The sequence below is a fragment of the Pyrus communis genome, chromosome 9 (genome assembly GCF_041283825.1).
Source record: "Pyrus communis isolate YQ-2024b chromosome 9, ASM4128382v1, whole genome shotgun sequence".
Classification (NCBI taxonomy): domain Eukaryota; kingdom Viridiplantae; phylum Streptophyta; class Magnoliopsida; order Rosales; family Rosaceae; genus Pyrus; species Pyrus communis.
This window is the reverse complement of record NC_142573.1, coordinates 10222116-10249172: the sequence shown is the minus strand read 5'-3', so window position 1 is coordinate 10249172 and position 27057 is coordinate 10222116. Positions and strand designations below refer to the sequence as shown.

Below are 27057 nucleotides of genomic sequence, written 5' to 3'. Positions count from 1 at the left end.
CAACTTTCCGTTAAAACATGTCATGTGCCTCTCATGTGGAGGGATATTTTTGTCAATTCACTTCCTAGGGCTTGCTGGAATCAATTTGTATGAAGGCAAAAGGCACTTTTTAATAGTGTTGTTGGAGTCAGATCATGAAGAGAAAAGGAGAAGTTGGTTTCGAGTTTGATTTTGCAAGGGTTGTTGAAGAATAGAAGTGAAAATTATGCAAAAATTTTGTCTTTCATTTACAGTAAGCTTTCAAGATTTGTTTTCTAGGTCAGCAAGTGGATGCGTGGTTCACCTTAATTTATTTATATATTAATTTTTCAAACTCTTATAGAGGGAATTGATGGACTAGGGTTGTACAAACCACCAATTTTGTTTTAACTGCAAAATGAATGGAAAATAACGTAAGTGATAGATTCCAAAAAAAAAAAAAAAAAAAAAAACATAGTAGAGAGTGTCCAGATGGTAAAAAAATAAAAAAGGAAAGTTGCGGTATTATTGTATATGCTTACAAGTTCAGGTGATACTTGAGCAAAAATTAATCAAACTTATGAAGATCAGTTTGAGTAATTGAGAATGAAGAGGGTGATGACTTGAAGAAGCACGTTTATTATTTCATGCCAGTCTTTCAAAGGAGAGACTTGAATGTGATTAAACAAATGTTGGTTTGCAAGTCGTCGATTCTAAATTTCCAATGTAGTGTGAGCCTTCTATAAGGATGCTGCTACTTCCCTGACGAATGGCTCAGCTGGAAAGTTAGGCACTTGTTGCATTTTTTCCAATATTATTGCTTTCGTGTTTTTAGGCCATTTGGCTTTTCAACTTCAAACTTGACCGCAATTGCCCCCGGGTTTTCTGCCAACCCCTTTTTCGTGGGAGCTTTTTTTGTCAAGTTATCAATTTGATAGTCACTTCTAAGACTCGGGGTCTTGACTTTTCCCTAGAAAATATCTAAGGTTTGAAAGTGATTTTATTGTTTCGACAAAAAAATAAAAGATAATAAAAAGAAAGAAAGTGATTTTATTGAAAAACACCTTTCATGTGTGATTTTAGTTCTCTCAAACAGGGACGGAGCCACCATACGGGATAACAATTTTTTATACAACTTGTTAACATGATACGAAATTAACAAGTTTTTCAGGTTGATATAATAACAAATCGGGTTATTATCGGATAATCCGATAAGCACTTGTTAAAATAATAGATCAGTTCATGTATATACGTGAGTAACCCATCACACAATTAAAAAATATTAAATTAATAATTTAATACCACGAAGCATAATACTATACTTAACACTAGTAGGATTTTATACCTCTAAAAGTATTAATTTAGTATTTCTCGTCTTGATAATTCAAATACTCCAGTGCACTCGGTGCCTAATCATCAAACAAAAGGTGAAGATGTTCTATTTCAGGTAGGATAAATTAGAATTAGATACCTCATTTTAGATTTTTCTAAATTAAACATCTGTTACTTTTCAACTTTTGATTAAACTTATATTCCAGGTATATTCTTAATTTAAGTATTTTATAAATTTTTTTAAATCCATTTCTATGTAAAAAAAAAAATGCACTCAATAATATTCATTAATTTATTGCTATTTTTATGGAATCTCATCCCGTCCTCAATGACACACCCCGACCGTGATCGGAGCGTGCTGGCCGTCACACGAAGGTGACGTAGCCATGTGCACGTGCGGAAGCCAATAAAGTAGTAATATAAAAGTACGAATAAATTAAAAACTAGCATATAAAGTACTAAACAAGTGCTAGCGTAAGTGAAACACAATTCAGAGCAGGTCTACAGCAGTCTAAAAGAAATTGCGACAATAGTTCACCCGAAGGTGACCCTACAATGATAGGTGTCTGTCAGAAGTGCCGAACAAGCCCTTTGGGAAACCACCGGAACTGCTACTCAAACTAGAACCTGGAGGGGCGCAAAACAAAAGTGTGAGTGGGCAAAAACAAAGCTTTCGAAAACCATTTATAAAATACTTTCTAACCCCTCGCCGTAAAACCTGTATACTTCCCAGAAAATATAAACACATAATACATATGCCAAACATGCTCAAATAATATGCCATGCCGAAATCTCATAATGATATGCAAGTGCCCAGGTATAAATCAAATCAATATCATGTAATCTGGCAGCCGGAGTCACCTAACGTGACCTGTACGGCTGCATCTAGAGCTCAAATCTCAATCTCAATATCTAAACCTGCCCACGAGTCGGAACCACCTAAAGTGGTCTGTACGACAGGCCTGGGTGTAAATAAGTGCTACGATCACGTGAAGACTGGGCGAATAATCGCGGGTCACCTACGAGTCGGAACCACCTAAAGTGGTCTGTACAACAGGCCTGTGCACCTACCTTGAGTCCAAGGTGAGCATAAGGTGCGGGAGGTGAACATCACGTGAAGGACTGTGCCCTGGCCACGGGCGGGAGCACTAACACCGGGGGTGCAGGTTATGAGCTCTCTAACTATCTCAAACCACTACTGAAACATAAACGTGAATAACGCTTACCTGGCACTTACCTGTGCGTCCACTGCACCCAATATGCATATGTATATGCAAGCCTCTACTAATGCATGCCGTTATGCATAAACGATAATAATAAAGTGCATGGCATAACGTAAATAACCCATTTTCAAACAATTTCTGGGAATATAAATGTATATAGGTATATACGGAAAACAAAAGCCCACTCACTGGTATGTGGAAGGGTCGTAGCCCCCCTGCCTCGCGTGTGCACGCTCGTCCTCGGGGTACGTGTCACCTATATGCGAAATAGCTATAAAAACGTTAACTTTAAAGCACATAACCAATTTCTCGTAATAACTTCTCATACATTGCTCAAAATGGACAAATGAATATACCAACGTGCTCTACACAACCTCAGGATCACAACCATATTTTTAGAAAAATTTTCCTCCGCCGCACGCGCCCCCACGCGCCGGCCACGCGCAGGCACGTGCGGCGCACACTGACGGCGTCAACTGACGCCGTTAGAAATATTCCGTCAAAACTGACAGATTCCGTTAACGGCGTCAGGAATATTCCGTCAGAATTGACGGAATATTCCGTCACCTTCTTCGTTCAAACTCCGGCGACGTCGCCGGCGCCGGAAACTGGGAAAACCTGTAACTTGGGTTTTCTCACACATTTCTCAACCGTTTTTCATGATTTTAACGCCAAAACGAAGCCCTAAACTAGTAGAACACGTCCCAACAAGTTTCAAGGGCTAAAACTTACGCGATCTTACCTGTGCAAACAACCAAAACCGGCCAACTTCGAGCAGGACGATCCCGACGTCCAAATTCGTCCAACGAAGCACTCCGAGGCTCCTTGGGACCTCACTAAGACACCTGTGAGCTTCAAAAATCCAAAAACATGCTAGATTAAGTTTGCATGAATAGTGCTCAAAACTGCCATTGTCGAATCGACGTGAAAACGTTAGAGTTCCTACCTGAAAATGGTATGGTTGCACTCGCACGAGCTTCACGAGTTCGAAGATGTCCTTAGTTTCTTCGATCTGTGAGGATTTGGTGGGTTGTGGGTTTGTCCGTACATATTAAGGTGAACGGGAAGGGAGAGAGAGAGAGAGACACGGGACAGAGACAGAGGGAGAGGGAGAATGTGACAGTGTGTGTGTGTGTGTGGTCCAACACAAGCCACACCACACAAAACAACCAAAAACGTGACAAAAACGAACTAGGGGCAATAATGTAATTTCACACGTGCGTTTTAATAATCCCGGGACGGGATGTCACACTCAATTTAAGGATTCAATTATATCTACTGGGGTTCAAGATTAATTGGATGAAATATAGTTTTTCCAATTTCCAACTCAACATTTTATATAGATTAGAAAAAAACAAGAGTTCGTTTATAATTAAAATTGAGATGTAGACTAGACTGCCTAATTTCATGCAACTGAAAATAAATTTGAATTTTTTAACAACTACTTTTCACATTTTTATTTAAAATGAGTCCTTATTCCAATAATTAATTATTAAGAGTTGACAAAATATTTTTTAGTGCAATGTTTTAATGTGAAAAGTTATCTTTTTTTTTTTTTTGGGTTACACAACTTACACATAACGTATCATAAGTTTTGTACGTACCAAAATAAGGATAATCCAACATACTAATAACTTGGTACGTACTAAATAAAGAATTGCATAACGTACTAAAAGCAATATTTTATAACGTACCAAAATACTAATACGTACGCAGATTTAATTTATATAACGTACCAATAACATACCAAATGATTGGTACGTTATATTTAATATATATGTTTGGTACGTTATATTTAATATATGTGCATGTTATATTTCGTAATTGTATGTTAATAGGATGTTTATGTGTTTTTAGAATTTAAAACAACAAATTATTTGAATAAGAAAAATTCACTTTGAACGAATTATGATAAGATAAGATAGTATGTTTGTGGTGATTTTAGAATATTTGTGATATTATTTTCTGAACTAGTTGGTTAATTAAATACAATAAAAATCATAATTTTTAATTAAAAATTAGTAGAAGAATATTTGATCAAAAGTTTAAAAGTCACAGATGTTTGATTAAAAAAATTCAAATTTGAGGCATCTATATCAAAATGCCCCTTTCAGGTAACCTAAGTTTGTTTTTGTTTTACTTTATACATATAGCTAGTATTGTAAAAAGTGTTGATATTACATTTGAAATTGGCATGATGCATGATTCTTATTATGTTTTCTTTTTATTTTTTATAATGTAGAATTTTGATAATAATTACAATGGTTCAAGTTCGATTGAAAAAAAAAAAATGAATTGCAGAAGTATTGGGAGGATAAAAAATAGTTAGAAAATTAGACATAGATGTTCTTTCTTAGTGACAAATCGAGCGTTTTCATTATCTAATATTTTCTCAGTTAGCAGGAGATGTGTTAACAATTTCCATTCAACTATTGCGTCAAATTTTGCATTTAGTATTGGGGGTAGACTAGACTAGTAACGTAGTTTATTGTTGTCAGAAACATTTCAAGCTTTGTTGTGCACACGAGATTAGCTATTTGGAAAATGAGGTAAGATATTTTTATATGGTATAGTATTATTGTTTTATTCCTTTTATAATTATATTTGGTAAACTTCTCATAATTTGAATGGTTTATAATGTTTGCTTTTTCTATACTTGGTTTATGTGGAAGAGAGTTCTGATGTGGAAAGCCTTACTGAAAACATCATCAATATAACTCTTGAAGACAATAGATCAAGCCAAAGTTCCAATACAATTTCTCCATGATGATCAATGAAACTAGAAGGATTTTGTAAAAAGAATAACATGCAATCTTTGAGTTTCATTGTGAAGGTTTTAACTTCTTAGAAAGGTTTCACAACCTTGAAAAGAAATACTCCTTCATTTTGCATATCCTTGCATATTTGATATTTTGTAGTAGACTAGTAGTGTATAGATACCTTTTTATTAGGTTCTTATTATGGAGTATGTAGATATATAACACTTAATGACAATTGTGTTTTTATGTTTTGAATTAATATTTACGTGGCAATCTAACATTTGCAAATTTAGAAAGAAAACAAATATTTCTCTTAACGGGCCAGGTCATTTTATCATTTAAAATAATGGGTGTGACACAACATGACCCATTAAGATAACAGGTATTACACGAACACAACAAACACGATTCGAACACGACAAACATGACTAGTTTGTCATGGCAGATGCCCTCATTCGCATGGTTTGCCAAAAAGGGGTACATGTAATATCAATTTCCAAATAAAAACCTCACATATATAATAACTCACTCCAATGAAATACATTTGTCACTTGCATTTTGCTAACACCACCCCACCATTATCTTATGCCATATGCAATAGATATTAAGCATTATCGACCTAATTTTATTCTAATTTGGAGTCTTTCATTCTAATTGATTTATGCTATCATTTTTGTTTACTTGCTTTATTGGTTATTATTTCTTCTTCTTGCATGTACATACTATTTATTGGATTTTAACATGCCTTTGATTTATCACAGTTGGTTTTTTTTTTTTAATATATATATGTATATGCATATGTGTGTGTGTGTGTGTGTGTGTGTGTGTGTGTGTGTGTGTATAAAGGAACATGATTTTCACGCAGTCATCTTCTGTCCCTCTGTATCCCTGTGTATTTCTAGCCATTTCATGAATAAATAAAAAGAAATCAAGATTAAGTACCTAAAACCCCCCCAACCTTTTATTGTCATTTCAAATTTGTCTCAACCCTTTTAAATATTCCAAATAAGTACCTAACTTATTGAAAATGTCACATTCGTTAAGCCCCAATTAAATTTATGTTAAATTAACTAGGTTTTATTTAGTTTCCAAAATCAATAGAATGTCATGGAAGCTTGACCTCCACCAACTATTGATTCTCATCACCCCTATTAGGCCATCACCTCCATACCCAACGCACAACTCTTAACTCCACCCTAAAGCTTAAGTCGCCAACATCAAGAAGAAGGTCATGAGGTTGCTGAAATGATATGGACTAACATAATGCTCTCAACACCATCTTTACTACCCATAAAGAAGAACTGGAAGTTTTACAAGCTGAGCATTGGCGATGAAAAAATCACAAGAGCAGAAACAAGCTCTTTGAAATCTTATATGAATTCTTAATCCTCTTCTTTGTTAGGAGATTGCCATCTTAATGTAATTTCAATTTTAGTTCATATTTTATTCAATTCAATACTCGTTTGATCATTGGGTTCCATATTATATAATATATATATATATATATATATATTTTTTTTATATATATATAATTTAAATTTTGAGGCAACTAATATTAATGTTGATCATTATATACCCAGTTGGTGGATTTTGAATATAAAGGTTGGGGCAACTAATATTAATGTTGATCATAATAATAATAATAATAATAATATACCCAGTTGGTGGATTATTATTATATATAATTTAAATTTTGAGGCAACTAATATTAATGTTGATCATTATATACCCAGTTGGTGGATTTTGAATATAAAGGTTGGGGCAACTAATATTAATGTTGATCATAATAATAATAATAATAATAATAATAATAATATACCCAGTTGGTGGATTATTATTATATATAATTTAAATTTTGAGGCAACTAATATTAATGTTGATCATTATATACCCAGTTGGTGGATTTTGAATATAAAGGTTGGGGCAACTAATATTAATGTTGATCATAATAATAATAATAATATACCCAGTTGGTGGATTATTATTATATATAATTTAAATTTTGAGGCAACTAATATTAATGTTGATCAATATATACCCAGTTGGTGGATTTTGAATATAAAGGTTGGGGCAACTAATATTAATGTTGATCATAATAATAATAATATACCCAGTTGGTGGTCATAATAATAATAATAATAATAATATACCCAGTTGGTGGATTATGATTATTATTATTATTATTATTATTATTATTGTGACATCCCGTCCCGGGATTATTAAAACGCACGTGTGAAATTACATATCTGCCCTAGTTCGCTTCGTTATTCTGTTTGGTGGGTGGTGTGGTGTTGGCATGTGTTGGGCCACACACACACACACACACTGTCCCTATCTCTCTCCCTTTGTCTTCTCCCTGTCACTCTCTCTCTCCCGTGTTCCCATTTCCTTCCTCTTCCTATTGGAATTGTACGGACACACACGAACACACTCAACCACTTACAGATCGAGGGAACCAAGACCACCCTCGTGCTCGTGGGGCTGAGAGGAGTCCAGTGGTACCATTTTCAGGTAAGGTTGTAGCCGTTTTCACGTCGATTCGACGAGGTCCGTTTTAGTTACTATTCATGCAAACTTATTCTAGCATGTTTTTGGACTTTTGAAGCTTGTAGTTGTGTTTGTGAGGTCCCAAGGAACCTCGGAGTGTATCGTTGGACGGAAGTGGACGTCAGAATAGCCTGGTTCGAGCTTGGCCGGTTATGGAGTTTTTGGACAGGTATAATCTTGTAGTTTTAGACCTTAAAACTTGTTTGGACGTGTTCTTCTAGTTCTAAGGTTTAATTTGGTGCAAGAAACGTGAAAAATGGTGGAAAAATGAGCGAGAAAACCCAAGTTGCAGGTTTTCCCAGTTTCCGGCGCCGGCGACGTCGCCGGAGATTGAACGAAGAAGGTGAAGGAATATTCCGTCAATTCTGACGGAATATTCCTGACGCCGTTAACGGAATCTGTCAGTTTTGACGGAATATTCCTAACGGCGTCAGTGTGCGCCACACGTGCCTGCGCGTGGCCGGCGCGTGTGGCCGTGCCTTGGCCAGCGCGTGCGGCGGAGGAAAATTTTTCTAAAAATATGGTTGTGATCCTGAGGTTGTGTAGAGCACGTTGGTATATTCATTTGTCCATTTTGAGCAATGTATGAGAAGTTATTACGAGAAGTTGGTTATGTGCTTTAAAGTTAACGTTTTTATAGTTATTTCGCATATAGGTGACACGTACCCCGAGGACGAGCGTTCGCACTCGAGGTAGGGGGGCTACGACCCTTCCACTTACCAGTGAGTGGGGTTTTGTTTTCCGTATATACCTATATACATTTATATTCCCAGAAATTGATTAAAAAAGGGTTATTTATGTTATGCCATGCACTTTATTATTATCGTTTATGCATCATTGCATGCATTAGTAGTGGCATGCATACACATATGCATATTGGGTGCTGTGGACGCACAGGTAAGTGTTAGGTAAGTGGTATTCATATTTACATACAGCAGTAGTTTGAGATGCTTAGAGAGCTCATAACCTGCACCCTCGGTGTTAGTGCTCCTGCCCAGTGTAGGGCACAGTCCTTCACGTGATGTTCACCTCCCGCACCACACGCTCAGCTTGGATCCAAGTTAGGTGCACAGTCTTGTCGTACAGACCACATTAGGTGGTTCCGACTCGTGGGTGACCTGCGATTATTCGCACAGCCTTCACGTGATCGTAGCACTAGAGCGTATATATATGTTACACCCAGGCCTGTCGTACAGACCACTTTAGGTGGTTCCGACTCGTGGGCAGGTTCAGTTATTGAGTTTGAGATTTGAGCTCTATATGCAGCCGTACAGGTCACGTTAGGTGACTCCGGCTGCCAGATGTTATGCTATTGATGTGATTTATACCTGAGCACTTGCATATCATTATGAGGCTTTGACATGGCACATTGTTGAGCATGATTGGCATACCCTTGAGCATGATTGGCATATTTATACATACGTATATATGATTATTTTTTGGGAAGTATACAGGTTTTACGGCGAGGGGTTAGAATGTATTTTTGATAAATGGTTTTCAAAGAGCTTTGTTTTTGCCCACTCACGCTTTTGTTTTGCGCCCCTCCAGGTTCTAGTTGCTTAGCGGTTTCGGTGGTCTCCCAGAGGTTTCTTCCGGCTTTTCTGACAGACACTCACCATTGTAGGGTCACCTTCGGGTGTACTTTTGTCGCAACTTTCTTTTGGACTGCTGTAGACCTGCTCTGAAAATTGTCTTTCACTTACGCTAGCACTTGTTTAGTACTTTGTATGCTAGTTTTTAAATTATTCGTACTTTTATATTACTACTTTATTAGCTTCCGCACGTGCACATGGCTTCGTCACCTTCGTGTGACGGCCAACACGCTCCGATCTCGGTCGGGGTGTGTCAATTATTATTATTATTATTATTATTATTATTATTGACACACCCCGACCGAGATCAGGACGTGCTGGCCGCCATGCGGAGATGACGTAACCATGTGCATGTGCGGAAGCTAATAAAATAGTAATATAAAAAGTACGAATAATTAAAAACTAGCATACAAAGTACTAAAAACAAGTGCTAGCGAAAGTGAGACACAAATTCAGAGCATAAGCCTACAGCAGTCCAAAAGAAAATGATACGACAACAGTACACCCGAAGGTGACCCTACGCTGGTGAGTGTCTGTCAGAAATGCCGGGAAAGCCCTCTGGGAAACCACCGAACCTGCTAGACAACTAGAACCTGGAGGGACGCAAAACAAAAGCGTGAGTGGGCAAAAACAAAGCTTTTCGAAAACCATTTAGAAAATACATTCTAACCCCTCGCCGTAAAACCTGTATACTTCCCAGAAAATAAACATATATACGTATGTATATAGATATGCCAATCATGCTCAAGAATATGCCATGTCAAGATCTCATAATGAAATGCAAGTGCTCAGGTATAAATCATATCAGTAACATATAATCTGGCAGCCGGAGTCACCTAACGTGACCTGTACGGCTGCATATAGAGCTAAAATCTCAAACTCAATAACTGAACCTGCCCACGAGTCGGAACCACCTAAAGTGGTCTGTACGACAGGCCTGGGTGTAATATATATACGCTCTAGTGCTACGATCACGTGAAGGCTGTGCGAATAATCACGGGTCACCTACGAGTCGGAACCACCTAATGTGGTCTGTACGACAGGACTGTGCACCTAACTTGGATCCAAGCTGAGCGTGTGGTGCGGGAGGTGAACATCACGTGAAGGATTGTGCCCTACACTGGGCGGGAGCACTAACATCGGGGGTGCAGGTTATGAGCTCTCTAAACATCTCGAATCACCACTAAATATAAACATGAATAACACTTACCTGGCACTTACCTGTGCGTCCACAACACCAATTATGCATATAAATATGTGTACAACTAATAATGCAACTAACGATGCATAAACAACGATAATGTAATGCATGGCATATAACTAATAACCATTTAATCAATTTCTGGGAAAAATATAGTATATAGGTATATACGGAAAACCAAAAGCCCACTCACTGGTATGTGGAAGGGTCGTAGCCCCCTGCCTCGAGTGACCACGCTCGTCCTCGAGATACGTATCACCTATATGCGAAACAACTATAAAAACGTTAATTTTAAAGCACATAACCAACTTCTCGTAATAACTTCTCATACATTGCTCAAATTGGACAAATGAATATACCAACGTGCTCTACACAACCTCAGGATCACACCCAAATTTTTAGAAAAATTTTCCACTGCCGCACGCGCCCCCACGCGCCGGCCACGCGCAGGCACGTGCCTGGCACGCTGACGACGTCAACTGACGCCGTAAGGAATATTCCGTCAGTTTTGACAGATTCCGTTAACGGCGTCAGGAATATTCCGTTAGACTTGACGGAATATTCCATCTCCTTCCCCGGCGAACCTCCGGCGCCGTCGCCGGCGTCGAAAAACTGGGAAATTTTAAAACTTCGATAACTCGTTCGATTTTCGTCCAAATTCCACGATTTTTGCACCAAAATGAAGCTTAGACCTAGGAGAACATAAATATACCACTTTTAAGGGATAAAAATCACGAGATCTCACCTGTCACCACACTCCAATTCCGGCCAACTTCGAATACGGCGATTCCAACGTCCAATTCCTTCAAACGAACTACTCCGAGACTCCTTGGGACCTCACCAAGCTACCTACAAGCTTCATTTTCCCTAAAACGTGAGGATTTACGTTTGCATGAATAGTACCTCAAAACTGACTTCGTGAAATCGACGTGAAAACAGTGATAACCTTACCTGAAAATGGCACTGCTGTACTCCTCTCAGCCTCACGAGCTCGACTATGGTCTTGGTTCCCTCGATCTGTGGGTGTTTGCTGGGTTTTGGGTATGTGTTCGTACGTTTTCAAGAGAAATGGGAGAAGAGGGGACTCGGAAGAGAGACAGGGAAAGGGACAGAGAAGCTGGGAGAGTGACAGTGTGTGTGTGTGGCCCAACACATGCCAACACCGCACAAAACAACCAATAACGTAAAAAGAACGAACTAGGGGTAAAAGTGTCTTTTCACACGTACGTTTTGATATCTTTGGAACGGGATGTCACAATTATTATTATTATTATTATTATTATTATTATTATTATTGTTATTGTTATTGTTATGGTGTCCAAGTAAGCTAAAGATTGGGATCGATTGTTGCCACATGTATATTTAACAGAATAAATTAACTACGGCTTAAAGGATATTACATTTTCAATAGGGTGAGTACTTATTTGGAATGTTTAAAAAGGTTGAGAAAAATTTGGAATGACACTAAAAGATTGGGGGGTTTTAAGTACTTAATCCAAAAATCAATGAATAAAAATGGGTGCATTTTTGCTCACCCACACTAAAAGATTGGGGGGTTTTCCATCTGCTATTTTTCTCCGACTACAAAAAGGTACGCAATTCCCATTTATTTGCTTTTTAGGATTATTATAAGTAAGGATGGGCATCGAACACCCATTTCGTGTTAAGGATGAGGCGGTGGTGGGGTAACCTAACGGGATAGTACTGCCCAGAGTCTATATCTTCATCTTCATCATAAATACTTTAAATTATGTTCCATCATGGATTATAGGATGTCAATATATATGCTTTTCTTAGGATTATTATAGGGTGTCAAAATATATGCTTTTTATGATTATTATATGGTGTCCATATATATGCTTTTTAGGATTATTATAGGGTGTTAATTTAATTCAATATTAAGTAATTTGATACTTATACAGATGGAACACCAAGATGATGAGTTTCATACTCCATCTTCCAATGATGCCAAAGAATCAATTGATTGTATACACTTAGATTCAGATTCCAAAACCTTTGAAGTCTTGGATCAAAATGAAGAAAAAGGAGAATTTACAAGCAAAGTTGGTGATATTTCTCTTGGGATGACTTTTGATAATGAGGATGATGCATATAATTACTACAATGCATATGGTAGAAGGCTTGGATTTAGCATGAGAAAGAATAGAGAGAATAAGGACAGGTTAGGTGTGCTAAAGAAACAACAATTTTGTTGTTCTTGTGAAGGTTTATATATATAATAAAATAAATAAATAAATAAAAAAGAACTCCAAAGAAGAAAAGAGAATAAACAAGATGTGGATGTAAGGCAATGCTTGAAATCAAACTTAACTTAGAAAGGAAGCTTGTTGTGACAAATTTTGTTGCTGAACATAGTCATGTTCTTGTTTCGACATCAAGTTCCCATTTATTGAGGTCACGACGATTAATAGAGCTTTCTGAAGCAAAATTGATAAATCAAATGCATTCCGCAGGACTATAGCCATCTCAAATCTTCTCATACTTTACCACAGAAGCATGAAGGTCTCAAAAACTAAATTTTGTTTAATTGTAACAATTTGATAATGAGAAAGTGCATTGGGATTCCTTAAAAGGGCGACTCAGAATGTTTGCTTGAATATTTTAAGAAAAGCAAATTGAAGACAAGTCATTTTTCTATTCTCTTCGAACAAACAAGGAGAATGAAATAAGTGGTTTTTTTTTCTGTGATGGAAATTCGAGGCACGATTATACTATATTTGGTGATGTTGTGTGTTTTGATACGACTTTCAAAATGAATAGATATAATATGGTGTGTGCCCGAATAGTTGGTATCAATAATCATGGTCAAACCATACTTTTCAGATGTGGTTTGCTAGATGGAGAGACAACAGATGCATGTGAGTGGCTGTTTAAGGCCTTTTTACAAGCCATGGATGGAAAAGCACCGGGAACCATATTTACAGATCAAGCCCAATCAATCACTCCTGCGATTAGTGAAGTATTTCCTAATTGCCACCTTTGTTTGTGGCACATATATCAGAATGCTGCGAGGAACTTGAACCATGTTTTCAGTGAGTTTAAATCATTTACATAGGATTTCAAAAGATGCATATATGATCCAGAGACTATTGAAGAATTTGAATCAAGTTGGAATAAGTTACTTGATGATTATGAATTGGGAGGAAATGATTGGCTAGAAGGGATATATCTATTACGTGAGAAATGGGCACAAATTTATGGTCAATACCACTTTTGTACGGGTATTACTCTTGACCAATTCCTATTATATTATTTTTACATATTATTCACAAGTTTCTTTTTCCACTATATTGTGATCAATTTCTATTTTTTTTTTTCCTTAGGTATGACAACAACACAAAGAATTGAAAGCATGAACAAGTTTTTGAAAAAGTATTTTGCTCGAAACCTCCTTCTGCAAAAGTTCGTCATCCAATATGATAAAGCAGTAGCAGATCAAAAAGGAAAAGGAAAGGCAAGCAGAAAATGCAACTAAATAGAAATGGCGTAGTTTGTATTCTGATTGGAATGTGGAGATTGAAGCAACAAAGCAGTATACAAGTAAGATTTTTTATTGTTTCCAAGAGGAGGTTAAGAAAGTTTTAAATTTGAGGCCACTAAAATTAGAAAGTGATGATGGGCTAACACATAAATACACAGTAATGAACTCAAGAAAACAAGGAATTAATAGAACACTTATGTATGACCTTGCAAATCAAACAGTTTTGTGCAGTTGCAAAAAGTTTGAGTTTGAGGGGATTCTTTGTGCACATGCCCTAAAGTTATACTATGATTTAGACTTGTCAAGTATACCATCCAATTATTATTTGAAAAGATGGAGCAAGGATGCTAAATGTGGTATTGGATTTGATTCTTATGGTGAACCAGCTAGAGTAATTTAGACACAGCTTCATTGGTTCATTATAGCGAGCTATCTAATATAGCACAAAGAATCATAGCAAAAGGTGCAAAAAAAAAAATAGCAAAAAATGTAGTTTTTTGAAATCTGAGTTGTTAGAGTTGGAGAAAAAAATGGAAAAGCATGCCAATTTTGGAGAACAAGATGATGGAACAAATGATGTAAATTATGTTAAGCATGTGACTGAAGTTGAGAAAAATCTTCAGAACCAAGATCCAAAAGTTCAAAAGTCCAAAGGTCGGGCCAAAGGTAAAATGAAGAGTGCTTTGGAATCTAATCAACCTAAAAAGAAAGGTCCATATAAGAGAAAAGGTTAGCACATATTTGGCTTGTTTTTATTTACTATTTGATTCACAATTTGCATTTTTCAATGTAATTATTATTTTAATTGTTTAATAGCTTTTAAAGAATCCAATTCAAGTGCATATGAGATCAACGGACCATCAACAAGATACGCACAAACTTAGGTTTAAAGTTTAGCAATTTTTTGTCATGAATGTTTTATTTATTTATTTATACTTTTATTCATTAGCATTGTTTTAATATATTTCTGATGGATCAATTGGAATTGGTATCTAGGGACATATTGGAATGCCAGGTCAAAACCAATTCAATATGGCACCCGTAAGTCAAGTCACACATTTTCCTTATGGATTTCCAATTGTTCCTTGTGTTCAAGGGATTCAAAATCACCAACTTGGATTTCAAGCTATAAGTCCCATTATGTCTAATTACTCATTTATGAATCCTCAGGTTTGTATCTTCACTAAATGTACTATATACATAGTGTTGATAAGCTCATATTTATATATATTTTATATCAAATTCACTTGTCTTTTCTTAGTTAGTTCCTTATATTTTTGAGTTATTTATTTTGTTTTTGTGTTTTGTAGGATTTCTCAAGTAAAGAAAAGAAAAATAACACAAGTGGAATTTTAAGTAATAAATTCGTCAAAACTGCCTGTGCAGGTCAGCTGACTTTGGAAACAAGTTGCGGACAGCTCAGAATGATGTAGAGAATGAGCCTTATATTCTTGGAAAGCTACGGATGTCTATTTTCTGGAACATTTCGCGGATTGTTAATATCATTTTTCTAGAAGAAGTTATGGCTGTTTTAACACCGAAAGGTTCCCAGGAGGCTGAGCAGTTTGTAACTGACAAGAAAGCATTGAAAGCAATAAATCCCATAAAACTAACAGCCAAAACTGATGCAGCCAAGAACAAGCCAGCTAACACCTATTCAAATATCAGAGGAAATGAAATATTAAGTGAGAGTAATGGGCATAAAGGCTGCCCAAAGAGTTACAATTGTTTTAGCATTTCCTCCCACTTATTGTCATCACTAAATGGCTGTTAGTGGGGGGAGTTATGGAGAAAAAACTGGGCAGCAGAAAAGAAGCAAAGACCTACAGGTTGCAGCAACAAAGAGGGAGAAAAAGGGTGAAAAAAAAGATAGAAAAAAACAAGGAAGGAAGCAAGGAAAAAAGGAAAGGCTGCTGCGTTGGGGAAGGAAGGAAAGGAAGGAGGAAATCTTGGCATTTTCTTCTCTCGGTTTTATCTTCTCAAACTCATGTCTTTCTTTTGGTTTAATTTGAGAATTATGTGTAACTAATTTTTAGTAGTTAGGGGCTGTTTTGAAGCCCCGAATATGATTGCAAGTTTGTTATGACATTTCGTTTGAATTACTTTTACGAATGGATGAAAATTGGTTCACTACTTGTCTCATTGATGAATTCTTTTTGTGTTTTCTACGGATGCATACTTAGTAAGCATATCTAGGATTCTAATGCTATGAATATGTGTGTGCCTGCCCTTGTCAAATGAGGACCTACATATGTTCTAGAGTAGTACTTGTTAATTGCAATTAACATGTGAATCAATTTCTAGGATAAGTAAGACAACGCTAGTACTTATGATGCCTTGTGATGACTCAAACTCTTTTCGTTCTTAATGATTTCTACTTGTTAAATCTATGAACACACCATTCTAGATTGCATGTTAGGGACTAAGTTAAGTTGAAAACGCCATTCTCTTAACATATTACATAAGAAAGAGTAATAGGTTGGGTTCTAACATTGAGCCAACTTGAGCATCTTCATCCGGAAATGAAAGGAATTTGAATGAAACATAACATGTTTGCATGATTATTTGGTGGTGGATAGCAATTCCCCTAACTCGTTTTTCTTAATTTGCGAACTACTCAAAAATCTGTCTCTGTTCTGTTTTTGTTCGATTTAATTTAAATAGCAAATCAACTCCAAAAATCCCAAAAATTTGTATGAGTGTGGCTCTGTGTCTCTAGTATCTGCATATAAAATTTCGTAGATTTTAGATAAGTGTAAGTCAGTCTAATAATTATTTTTCGGTGGCTGGTCAGTGGGGACAGCAGCCCAGTTTTTGTGACATTTTAAGTAGTTAGATAAAACGATCTTCTGCGGGAAAGACCCTTATTTTCATATGCTACAATTGACAAATCTTAGTGTTAATAAGGAAAATCAATAGGACATTTGTGTGCGACTTTGTGGTGTGCTTTTAATCCTATCAAATTTTTGGCGCCGTGTCGCCGGGGATTGTTATTTCTAATTACTTATTTTTTATTTTTTTTCTTTTCTTGTCTAATTAGTGTTTTTTTTTTTGTTTTCATTTCAGGTACTCTTCGTAGTATATGCGTACTCGAAGGTCCAAGAGCATTGATCTAGCTTCCTACGATCCTGAGGTTGAACGAACATTTCGAAAGCTTCGAGGAACAATCAAGCAGAAGCGTGCATCGGTGTCTTTACCACCATCTTCTCCACCACATTTGAGTTCGGAAGAGGAGGAAGAACCACAAGAAGGCATGGCTGATAACCGTACTTTGAGGGAGTTGGCAACGCCTAATACAGATCAACAACCATTGTGCATCACATATCCAAATGCAGAAGAAGGATTTGAGCTTAAGTCCGGCATGATTCACTACTTGCCTAAGTTCCATGGCTTCTCAACAGAGGATGCCAACAAGCATCTTATGGAGTTTCATGTGGTATGCTCGGGAATGAGACCAACCAATGTGGATGAGGAGCAAGTCAAGTTGAGGGCATTCCCATTTACATTAGAAGCTAAGGCAAAGGAGTGGCTTTATAATTTACCTCCAGGATCGATGAACACATGGAACCAGGTGAAGCAAGCATTCTTGGAGCAATATTTTCCGGCCACAAAAGCTGCAAGCATAAGGAAAGACATATGTGCAATCCGACAACAACATGGAGAGCCCTTTGGAGATTACTATGAGCGATTCACACATTTGGTTGCATCTTGTCCTAATCATCAAATTTCAGAGCATCTTTTAATACAATATTTTTATGAAGGATTGTGTGGTACTGATCGTGTAATGCTTGATGCAGCAAGTGGAGGAGCATTCATGGACAAGACACCAACAAATGCTAAGGCATTATTAAAGAACATTGCTGGCAACACACGACAATTTGGAGGGAGAGATGAGCTACCTCTTAAGAAAGTTAACGAGGTAAGTGCTAACTCTAGTATTGAATTACAATTAGCTAACTTGACTAATCTTGTGCAACAGGTTATGGTGGCTCCAAAACAGGTGTGCGGTGTATGTTCAATAATGGGACATGCCACAGATATGTGCCCTTCGTTAATGGATCAAGGTGGTCTTGAGCAAGCTAATGCGTTAGGAGGGTTTCAGGGGCAACAAAGATAAAAGTATGATCCATACTCCAACAACTATAACGCAGGGTGGCGCGATCATCCACACTTAAAGTGGAACAATCAAGACAACGGACAACAATCTGTTCCCAACAACTATAACCGTCCACCTGGCTTCTTTCAAGCAAGACCGCATGCACCATTTCAGCCTCAACAACAACAAGCTCCAAGTAAGTCTCTTGAGGATTTAATTGCTTCTTTAGCTAACTCTACTCAATCTCATCAACAGAAAACAGACAAAGCAATTGAAAACCTTGAGCGCCAAATGAGTCAGTTAGCGAGTTTGATGGGGCAACAACACCAACCAGGAAGGTTGCCTAGCCAAACCGTGGTGAATCCAAATGCAGAGCAGATGAATGTTGTGACTTTAAGGAGTGGAAATGAAGTTTTTGAGCAGCCAAGGATGCAAAAGAGGACTACAAAAGATACAAATGAGCAAGGGGAGCAACAAACCAAAAATCTTGAGCAAGATGAGGCTTCAACAGAAATTGAAAAGTCTCCTAAAGATACAGAATTGAACAAAAAAGATTCTGATAAGGTAAGTAAAGAAGTTCAAAATTCATTTAACTCATGTGTCCCTATTCCTTTTCCTCGTAGGTTTATGAAGTCTAAGAAAGAGCAAACTGACAAAGAAATCTTGGATACTTTCCGAAAAGTCCAAGTGAACTTACCTCTTTTAGATGCCATAAAACAAGTGCCCAAGTATGCAAAGTTCCTTAAAGAGCTTTGTACGAACAAGAGAAGATTCAATGATCAAGAAACTGTGACATTAAGCGAGGAAGTATCAGCTGTTTTGCAGAGAAAGCTACCACCGAAGTTGAAGGATGCCGGAAGCTTTACCATTCCATGTGTAATTGGAGGGAAAGAGTTTGGGAGAGCATTGTGTGATCTGGGGGCATCCATCAATCTGATGCCATATTCAGTGTATGAATCACTAAACCTTGGAGACTTGAAGGAAACAAAGGTCGTAATCCAGTTGGCAGATCGTTCAAATAGATATCCCAAAGGCCTATTGGAGGATGTACTTGTGCAAGTGAATGAACTTATTTTTCCTGCTGATTTTTTTGTTCTTGAGATGGAACATGACCCTATGCCTACTGCACTTCCTCTTATATTGGGAAGACCATTCCTTAGAACGGCACGTACGAAGATTGATGTCTACGATGGTACTTTAACCATGGAAATTGATGGAGAAAGCGTCAAGTTCAAAATCTTCAATGCTATGAGGTACCCTAGTGATTTTGAATCTTGTTTGTCTATTGATGCGTTTGACTATTTTGTGCAGGATTGTTTTAATGAAGGTATGGGACAAGACAATTTAGAGAAGGCATTAGTGCATAGCATTACACATGGAAAACTTAATTATTCTGAGCACATTGAAGAAGAATTAATTCAGACAGTGGCAGCCCTTGAGTCTCTTTCACCAATTCGTGGTAAGTTTTCTTCCTATTTTATTTCTCTTCCTACTTCTAACGAAAAAATTCTTCCTTCTGTGATTCAGGCACCCAAATTGGAGCTTAAACCGATTCCTGAACATTTGAAGTATGCATTTTTGGGGGAGGATGAAACATTACCGGTCATCATATCATCACAACTCACAGCAGAAGAAGGGGAGAAACTGATCCGAGTACTGAAGGATCATAAAACTGCCATAGCTTGGAGCATTGCAGATATCAAAGGTATAAATCCAGCTACATGTATGCATAGAATTCTGCTGGAGGAAGGTGCAAAACCTACAAGGGAAGCTCAACGTCGTTTGAACCCACTCATGATGGAGGTCGTCAAGAAAGAGGTTATCAAGCTTCTTGATGTTGGCATCATATATCCTATCTCGGACAGCAAGTGGGTGAGCCCTGTTCAAGTAGTTCCGAAGCGATCCGGAGTCACAGTTGTTAAGAATGAAGCTAGTGAGCTAGTGCATACACGTGTGCAAAATAGTTGGAGAGTCTGTACAGATTATCGGAAGATAAACAGCACCACACGCAAGGATCACTTTCCAGTTCCATTCATTGATCAAATGTTAGAAAGGTTAGCTGGTCATTCTCATTATTGCTTTCTTGATGGTTATTCTAGATATAATCAAATTGCAGTTGCTCCGGAGGATCAAGAAAAGACGACTTTCACATGTCCATTTGGCACATTTGCATACCGGAGGATGCCGTTTGGACTTTGCAATGCCCCTGCCACATTTCAAAGGTGTATGGTAAGTATCTTTTCTGATATGATTGAGAAAATAATTGAAGTGTTCATGGATGATTTTTCAGTTTATGGTGATTCTTTTGATACATGTCTACATAATCTGTCCCTAGTTTTAAAACGTTGTCAAGAAACTAATTTGGTCTTAAATTGGGAAAAATGTCATTTCATGGTTTCACATGGATTAGTTCTAGGGCATATCATATCTGAAAATGGAATTGAAGTTGATAAATCTAAAGTAGAACTTGTTAGTTCTTTACCTCACCCTACTACTGTCAGGGAGGTTCGTTCTTTTCTTGGACATGCAGGTTTCTACCGTAGGTTTATGAAAGACTTCTCAATGATTTCTAGACCCTTGTGCCGTTTGCTTCAAAAGGATGCAACATTTGATATGAATGAAGAGTGTGTGGTAGCATTCAACAAACTTAAGGAGTTGTTATCCACGACTCATGTGATCATGCCACCAGATTGGAGTTTACCTTTTGAGTTAATGTGCGATGCTTCAGATTATGCTGTCGGTGCAGTTCTAGGACAGCGTGTCAACAAAGTGCCACATGTCATCTATTATGCATCACGAACACTCAATGATGCACAGTTGAATTATTCAACAACAGAGAATGAGCTTCTAGCTGTTGTATTTGCTTTAGAAAAATTTAGATCTTATCTGATTGGAACTAAAGTTATTGTGTTTTCTGACCATGCAGCTTTAAAGTATTTACTCACAAAAAAATATGCAAAACCGCGACTCATTCGATGGATACTTCTGCTTCAAGAGTTTGACTTGGAGATCAAGGATAAGAAAGGGAGTGAGAATGTTGTAGCAGATCATCTTAGCAGACTTGTGCACTCAAACACAGAGGAAGATTTCATCCCTTTACGTGAGAGTTTTCCGGATGAGCAATTGTTTTCATTAAAGGTTACTAACCCTTGGTATGCAGATATTATCAATTACAAGGTCACCAAAAAGATTCCGGACGATTTTACACGTGCTCAGAAAGATAAGCTTGTCAAAACCGCCAAATACTACGAGTGGGATGATCCTTATTTGTGGAAATATTGCCCTGATCAATTGATTAGAAGGTGTGTCCCCGAATCTGAGTTTAAATCTATTCTAACTTTTTGTCATTTTTATGCATGTGGCGGCCATTTTGGAGCAAAGAGGACAGCCCTTAAGGTGTTAGAGAGTGGTTTTTATTGGCCTAGTTTGTTTAAGGATGCGTACGAGTTTTGTGCAACATGTGATCGTTGTCAACGAACAGGTAACTTAGGCCCAAGAAATCAAATGCCACAAACCTCTATTTTGATTGTTGAGATCTTTGATGTATGGGGCATTGATTTCATGGGACATTTTCCATCTTCAAATGGTTTTCTTTACATTTTATTGGCTGTGGATTATGTTTCTAAATGGGTGGAAGCGAAAGCCACCAAAACTAATAATTCAAAAATTGTTTCAGATTTTATTAAGACTAACATCTTTGCAAGATTTGGGACACCTAGAGCAATCATTAGCAATGGAGGGAGTCACTTTTGCAATAGAACATTTGAAGCGTTGCTTAGGAAGTACAATGTCACACATAAGGTGTCTACACCTTATCATCCGCAAACTAGTGGTCAAGCAGAAGTATCAAACCCTGAGGTGAAACAAATTTTGGAGAAAACTGTGAGTCCTAGTAGGAAGGATTGGAGCATGCGCTTGAACGATGCATTGTGGGCATATAGGACTGCTTATAAGACTCCTATTGGAATGTCCCCATTTCGATTAGTTTATGGGAAACCATGCCGTCTTCCAGTAGAATTAGAACACAAAGCTTATTGGGCGATCAAAGCCTACAACATGGACATGAGTGTTGCTGGACAGCAGAGGAAGCTTCAATTGAATGAGTTAGATGAAATCCGAAATGATGCATACGAGTCTAGTCGAATATACAAGGAGAAATCAAAGGCATTTCATGACAAGATGATACCAAGGAAGAACTTTGCCATTGGACAAAAAGTTCTTCTATTTAATACTCGCCTTCGGTTATTTCCAGGTAAGCTTCGTTCTCGATGGGTTGGTCCGTTTGTTATAACTAATATTTTTCCTCATGGTGCAGTGGAAATCCAAAGTGCAAAGACCAGAAACGTGTTCAAAGTGAATGGACATAGACTCAAACCATATTACTAGTCTTTTGCGGAGCATGATGTGGAGGTTGTACCCCTCCAAGAACTAGCTTCCCTTGAATGATTACTCTTGGTACTGTCCGGCTGCGGACGTAAAAGCAAGCGCTTATTGGGAGGCAACCCAATATTTCTATTCATTGTCTTTTTATGTCATTTTCAATTTTTCGTTTGTTTTGTTTTCTGAGTTTTCTTGCATGCTAAGCTGAATTATTTCTTTTCTTTGTAGGAATCTTTGGTTATGTCCACCCTTGGAGTTGATTGCAGAATTGAAGTTTGGGGGTCATCACTTGATTTTACTGCAAATTGGGGAAGTTTTCAGTCCAAATGCTTTATTTTGTTTCTTATTATTTTATTTTATTTTTATTGTATGCATTATTGTGTTTTCTGACATTGGGGACAATGTCCAGTTTAAGTTTGGGGGTAAGGATTGAAAAAATGACCAAATTGAAAATTTTCGTCCCTTTGACTAAGAACTGGTTTAATTTGTTTCCTTGTTGTTGCTTTTTGTTTTCTTAATTAGTTTTGTTTACCCTAAAAATAAAAAATAAAAATAAAAACAACCCAAAAGAAGAGAAAAACATTCAAAAAAAAAAAAAAAATTGAAAATCCAAAAAAATAGCCTTGTTTTATTTATTGTTTTGAATTAGATTTTTGTTAGTTTCCCGACCCAATGATATAACTGGATTGAATTTGAACCATGGTGATCAAGAACTTAGTAAGCATGTATTGTGTGAAATTCCTTATTCTCTTGTTAGCTTTGTATATGTTTAATCATCTTTGAAAAACCAAAAGCACATAGCCTTGTTGATGTGAAACTAAAGCATGATTTAAAGCTTCATATGTGAACATAGTGACCATATACAACCTATGTGAGTTTTTGAGCCTATTGAAAGTGTGTGCATTTTTCATACACTCCTATTCTTTCATGTGTGATGAACTTATGTGACTTACATCTCTAGAACTTGCGTAACGATCTTTCGAAATGTTTGTCATTGATTGCATGAACTTGAAAAGGATAGAGGCATTAGGTTTATCACCATGGCCCAAATAAGCATGTTTCCTAAAGAAAAATGATATCATTAGATTGCCAATTTGAGCCGTATAAGTTAAGTCTTTTATTTCTTATCACCAGATACGTCTACCCTTATACCTTAAGTATTTTTCCTTACCCTTTCCAAGCTAGCTAGTGAGCAATGTGAGATTGTCTTATGAGAAATGTTTGTGAAGTACTTTGAAGGAGTTTGGCAAAAGAATAAGTGTGGGGGTATTTCATGTTTGTATTTAGTTATGTGCGAAAATTGGTTAAAAAAAAAAACAAAAAAAAAAAAAAGGAAAAAGAAAAAAAAATAGAAGAAAAAAAAAAGAAAAATTGTATACAAACCAAATAAAAAGTTTAGGGGTGTGATTGGAGGTATTAGTAGAGTGGTTGGAGAACTTGAGTTCTTATAAATCTCAACAAGAGAATTGCTTGCAATGTAGCTTGGAACTTGTGTTTACCTATCCTTTCATTTCTATAACCCTCTCCCTAAGCCTCATTACAACCAATAAAAGTCCTCTTGATTTTAGTTTTGCAATTATGATTGTGGAGATGAGATCTTTATGCAAGCTTATGGTAGATCTTTCACATTTGATTCTTTGAGCGAAACACGTTAAACTAAACATATGCATGATTGAGTGTATGTCCCGTGAGAAGGTCACTAGTTTGCATGTGGTGTTTTAAAACAAAACTTGAAATTGCATTAGCATAGCTATTACACACACTACACTTCAAGGATGATTAAAAGGTAGTTGTTAACATTTGCATAAGGAAGATGAGCTTGGATTAGTTTGTTTGATGCTAGCTAAGGTTCTTGATGATTTGTTTTCTTGAATGAAATTCTATGAGGGTCACATAGTGGGGAGCTAATGTTTTTCATGTTGCTACTTTTTCATGTTTTCTTTGTTTTGCTCGAGGACTAGCAAAAGCTAAGTGTGGGGGTATTTGATAAGCTCATATTTATATATATTTTATATCAAATTCACTTGTCTTTTCTTAGTTAGTTCCTTATATTTTTGAGTTATTTACTTTGTTTTTGTGTTTTGTAGGATTTCTCAAGTAAAGAAAAGAAAAATAACACAAGTGGAATTTTAAGTAATAAATTCGTCAAAACTGCCTGTGCAGGTCAGCTGACTTTGGAAACAAGTTGCGGACAGCTCAGAATGAATTAGAGAATGAGCCTTATATTTTTGGAAAGCTACGGATGTCTATTTTCTGGAGCATTTCGCGGATTGTTAATATCATTTTTCTAGAAGAAGTTATGGCCGTTTTAACACTGAAAGGTTCCCAGGAGGCTGAGCAGTTTGTAACTGACAAGAAAGCATTGAAAGCAATAAATCCCATAAAACTAACAGCCAAAACTGATGCAGCCAAGAACAAGCCAGCTAACACCTATTCAAATATCAGAGGAAATGAAATATTAAGTGAGAGTAATGGGCATAAAGGCTGCCCAAAGAGTTACAATTGTTTTAGCATTTCCTCCCACTTATTGTCATCACTAAATGGCTGTTAGTGGGGGAAGTTATGGAGAAAAAACTGGGCAGCAGAAAAGAAGAAAAGACCTACAGGTTGCAGCAACAAAGAGGGAGAAAAAGGGTGAAAAAAAAGATAGAAAAAAACCAGGAAGGAAGCAAGGAAAAAAGGAAAGGCTGCTGCGTTGGGGAAGGAAGGAAAGGAAGGAGGAAATCTTAGCATTTTCTTCTCTCGGTTTTATCTTCTCAAACTCATGTCTTTCTTTTGGTTTAATTTGAGAATTATGTGTAACTAATTTTTAGTAGTTAGGGGCTGTTTTGAAGCCCCGAATATGATTGCAAGTTTGTTATGACATTTCGTTTGAATTACTTTTACGAATGGATGAAAATTGGTTCACTACTTGTCTCATTGATGAATTCTTTTTGTGTTTTCTACGGATGCATACTTAGTAAGCATATCTAGGATTCTAATGCTATGAATATGTGTGTGCCTGCCCTTGTCAAATGAGGACCTACATATGTTCTAGAGTAGTACTTGTTAATTGCAATTAACATGTGAATCAATTTCTAGGATAAGTAAGACAACGCTAGTACTTATGATGCCTTGTGATGACTCAAACTCTTTTCGTTCTTAATGATTTCTACTTGTTAAATCTATGAACACACCATTCTAGATTGCATGTTAGGGACTAAGTTAAGTTGAAAACGCCATTCTCTTAACATATTACATAAGAAAGAGTAATAGGTTGGGTTCTAACATTGAGCCAACTTGAGCATCTTCATCCGGAAATGAAAGGAATTTGAATGAAACATAACATGTTTGCATGATTATTTGGTGGTGGATAGCAATTCCCCTAACTCGTTTTTCTTAATTTGCGAACTACTCAAAAATCTGTCTCTGTTCTGTTTTTGTTCGATTTAATTTAAATAGCAAATCAACTCCAAAAATCCCAAAAATTTGTATGAGTGTGGCTCTGTGTCTCTAGTATCTGCATATAAAATTTCGTAGATTTTAGATAAGTGTAAGTCAGTCTAATAATTATTTTTCGGTGGCTGGTCAGTGGGGACAGCAGCCCAGTTTTTGTGACATTTTAAGTAGTTAGATAAAACGATCTTCTGCGGGAAAGACCCTTATTTTCATATGCTACAATTGACAAATCTTAGTGTTAATAAGGAAAATCAATAGGACATTTGTGTGCGACTTTGTGGTGTGCTTTTAATCCTATCAAGTGTACTATATTTTTGTTCTCTAGTTTCATAAGTAATTTTTTTCTTTTTATTCAAGGGATTCAAAATCACCAACTTGGATTTCAAGCTATAAGTCCCATTATGTCTAATTACTCATTTATGAATCCTCAGGTTTGTATCTTCACTAAATGTACTATATATATGGTGTACTATATTTTTGTTCTCTAGTTTCATAAGTAATTTTTTTCTTTTTATTAATTTGCAGGAAAACATTCAACCAATACCTCTAGGAACCACTCCTCAACTAAAATTTTCAAATCCATCAACATCAAACATTCAACCAATACCTCTGGGAACCACTCATGAACTGAAATTTTCAAATCCATCAACATCTTAGATCAAGTTGTAATAGAATTTAGAAATATTTTTTTGGAATGGCATCCTTTGAAGTGGAGAATATTCATCCTACTACTTTGTACAATTTTATTTTGATGAGTTTCATCTCAAACAATTGTATTTTTTGGACTGGCTACAATTTTATTTTGACAAGTTTCAACTAAAACAATTGTATTTTGAATGACATCATTTGTCCTATTAGTTTTGTCACTGAAATTAGTTTTTGTTGGATATTGACTAGCTGATTTGATATGATTCATATATCCGTATAAAGTTAGAATCGTATGCAGATAGATGATCAAGCTCGCATATTTTAATTACCATAAAAGTTTGATTACACATATTTTGATTACCATAATCTCCAACTAGTTAC

General features: G+C 36.6%; 1 pseudogene; it reads left to right on the top strand.

The window, feature by feature from the left end:
- Nucleotides 1-12534: 12534 nt before the first annotated feature.
- On the top strand, nt 12535-14848 carry LOC148694220 (protein FAR1-RELATED SEQUENCE 5-like; annotated as a pseudogene).
- Nucleotides 14849-27057: the final 12209 nt, after the last annotated feature.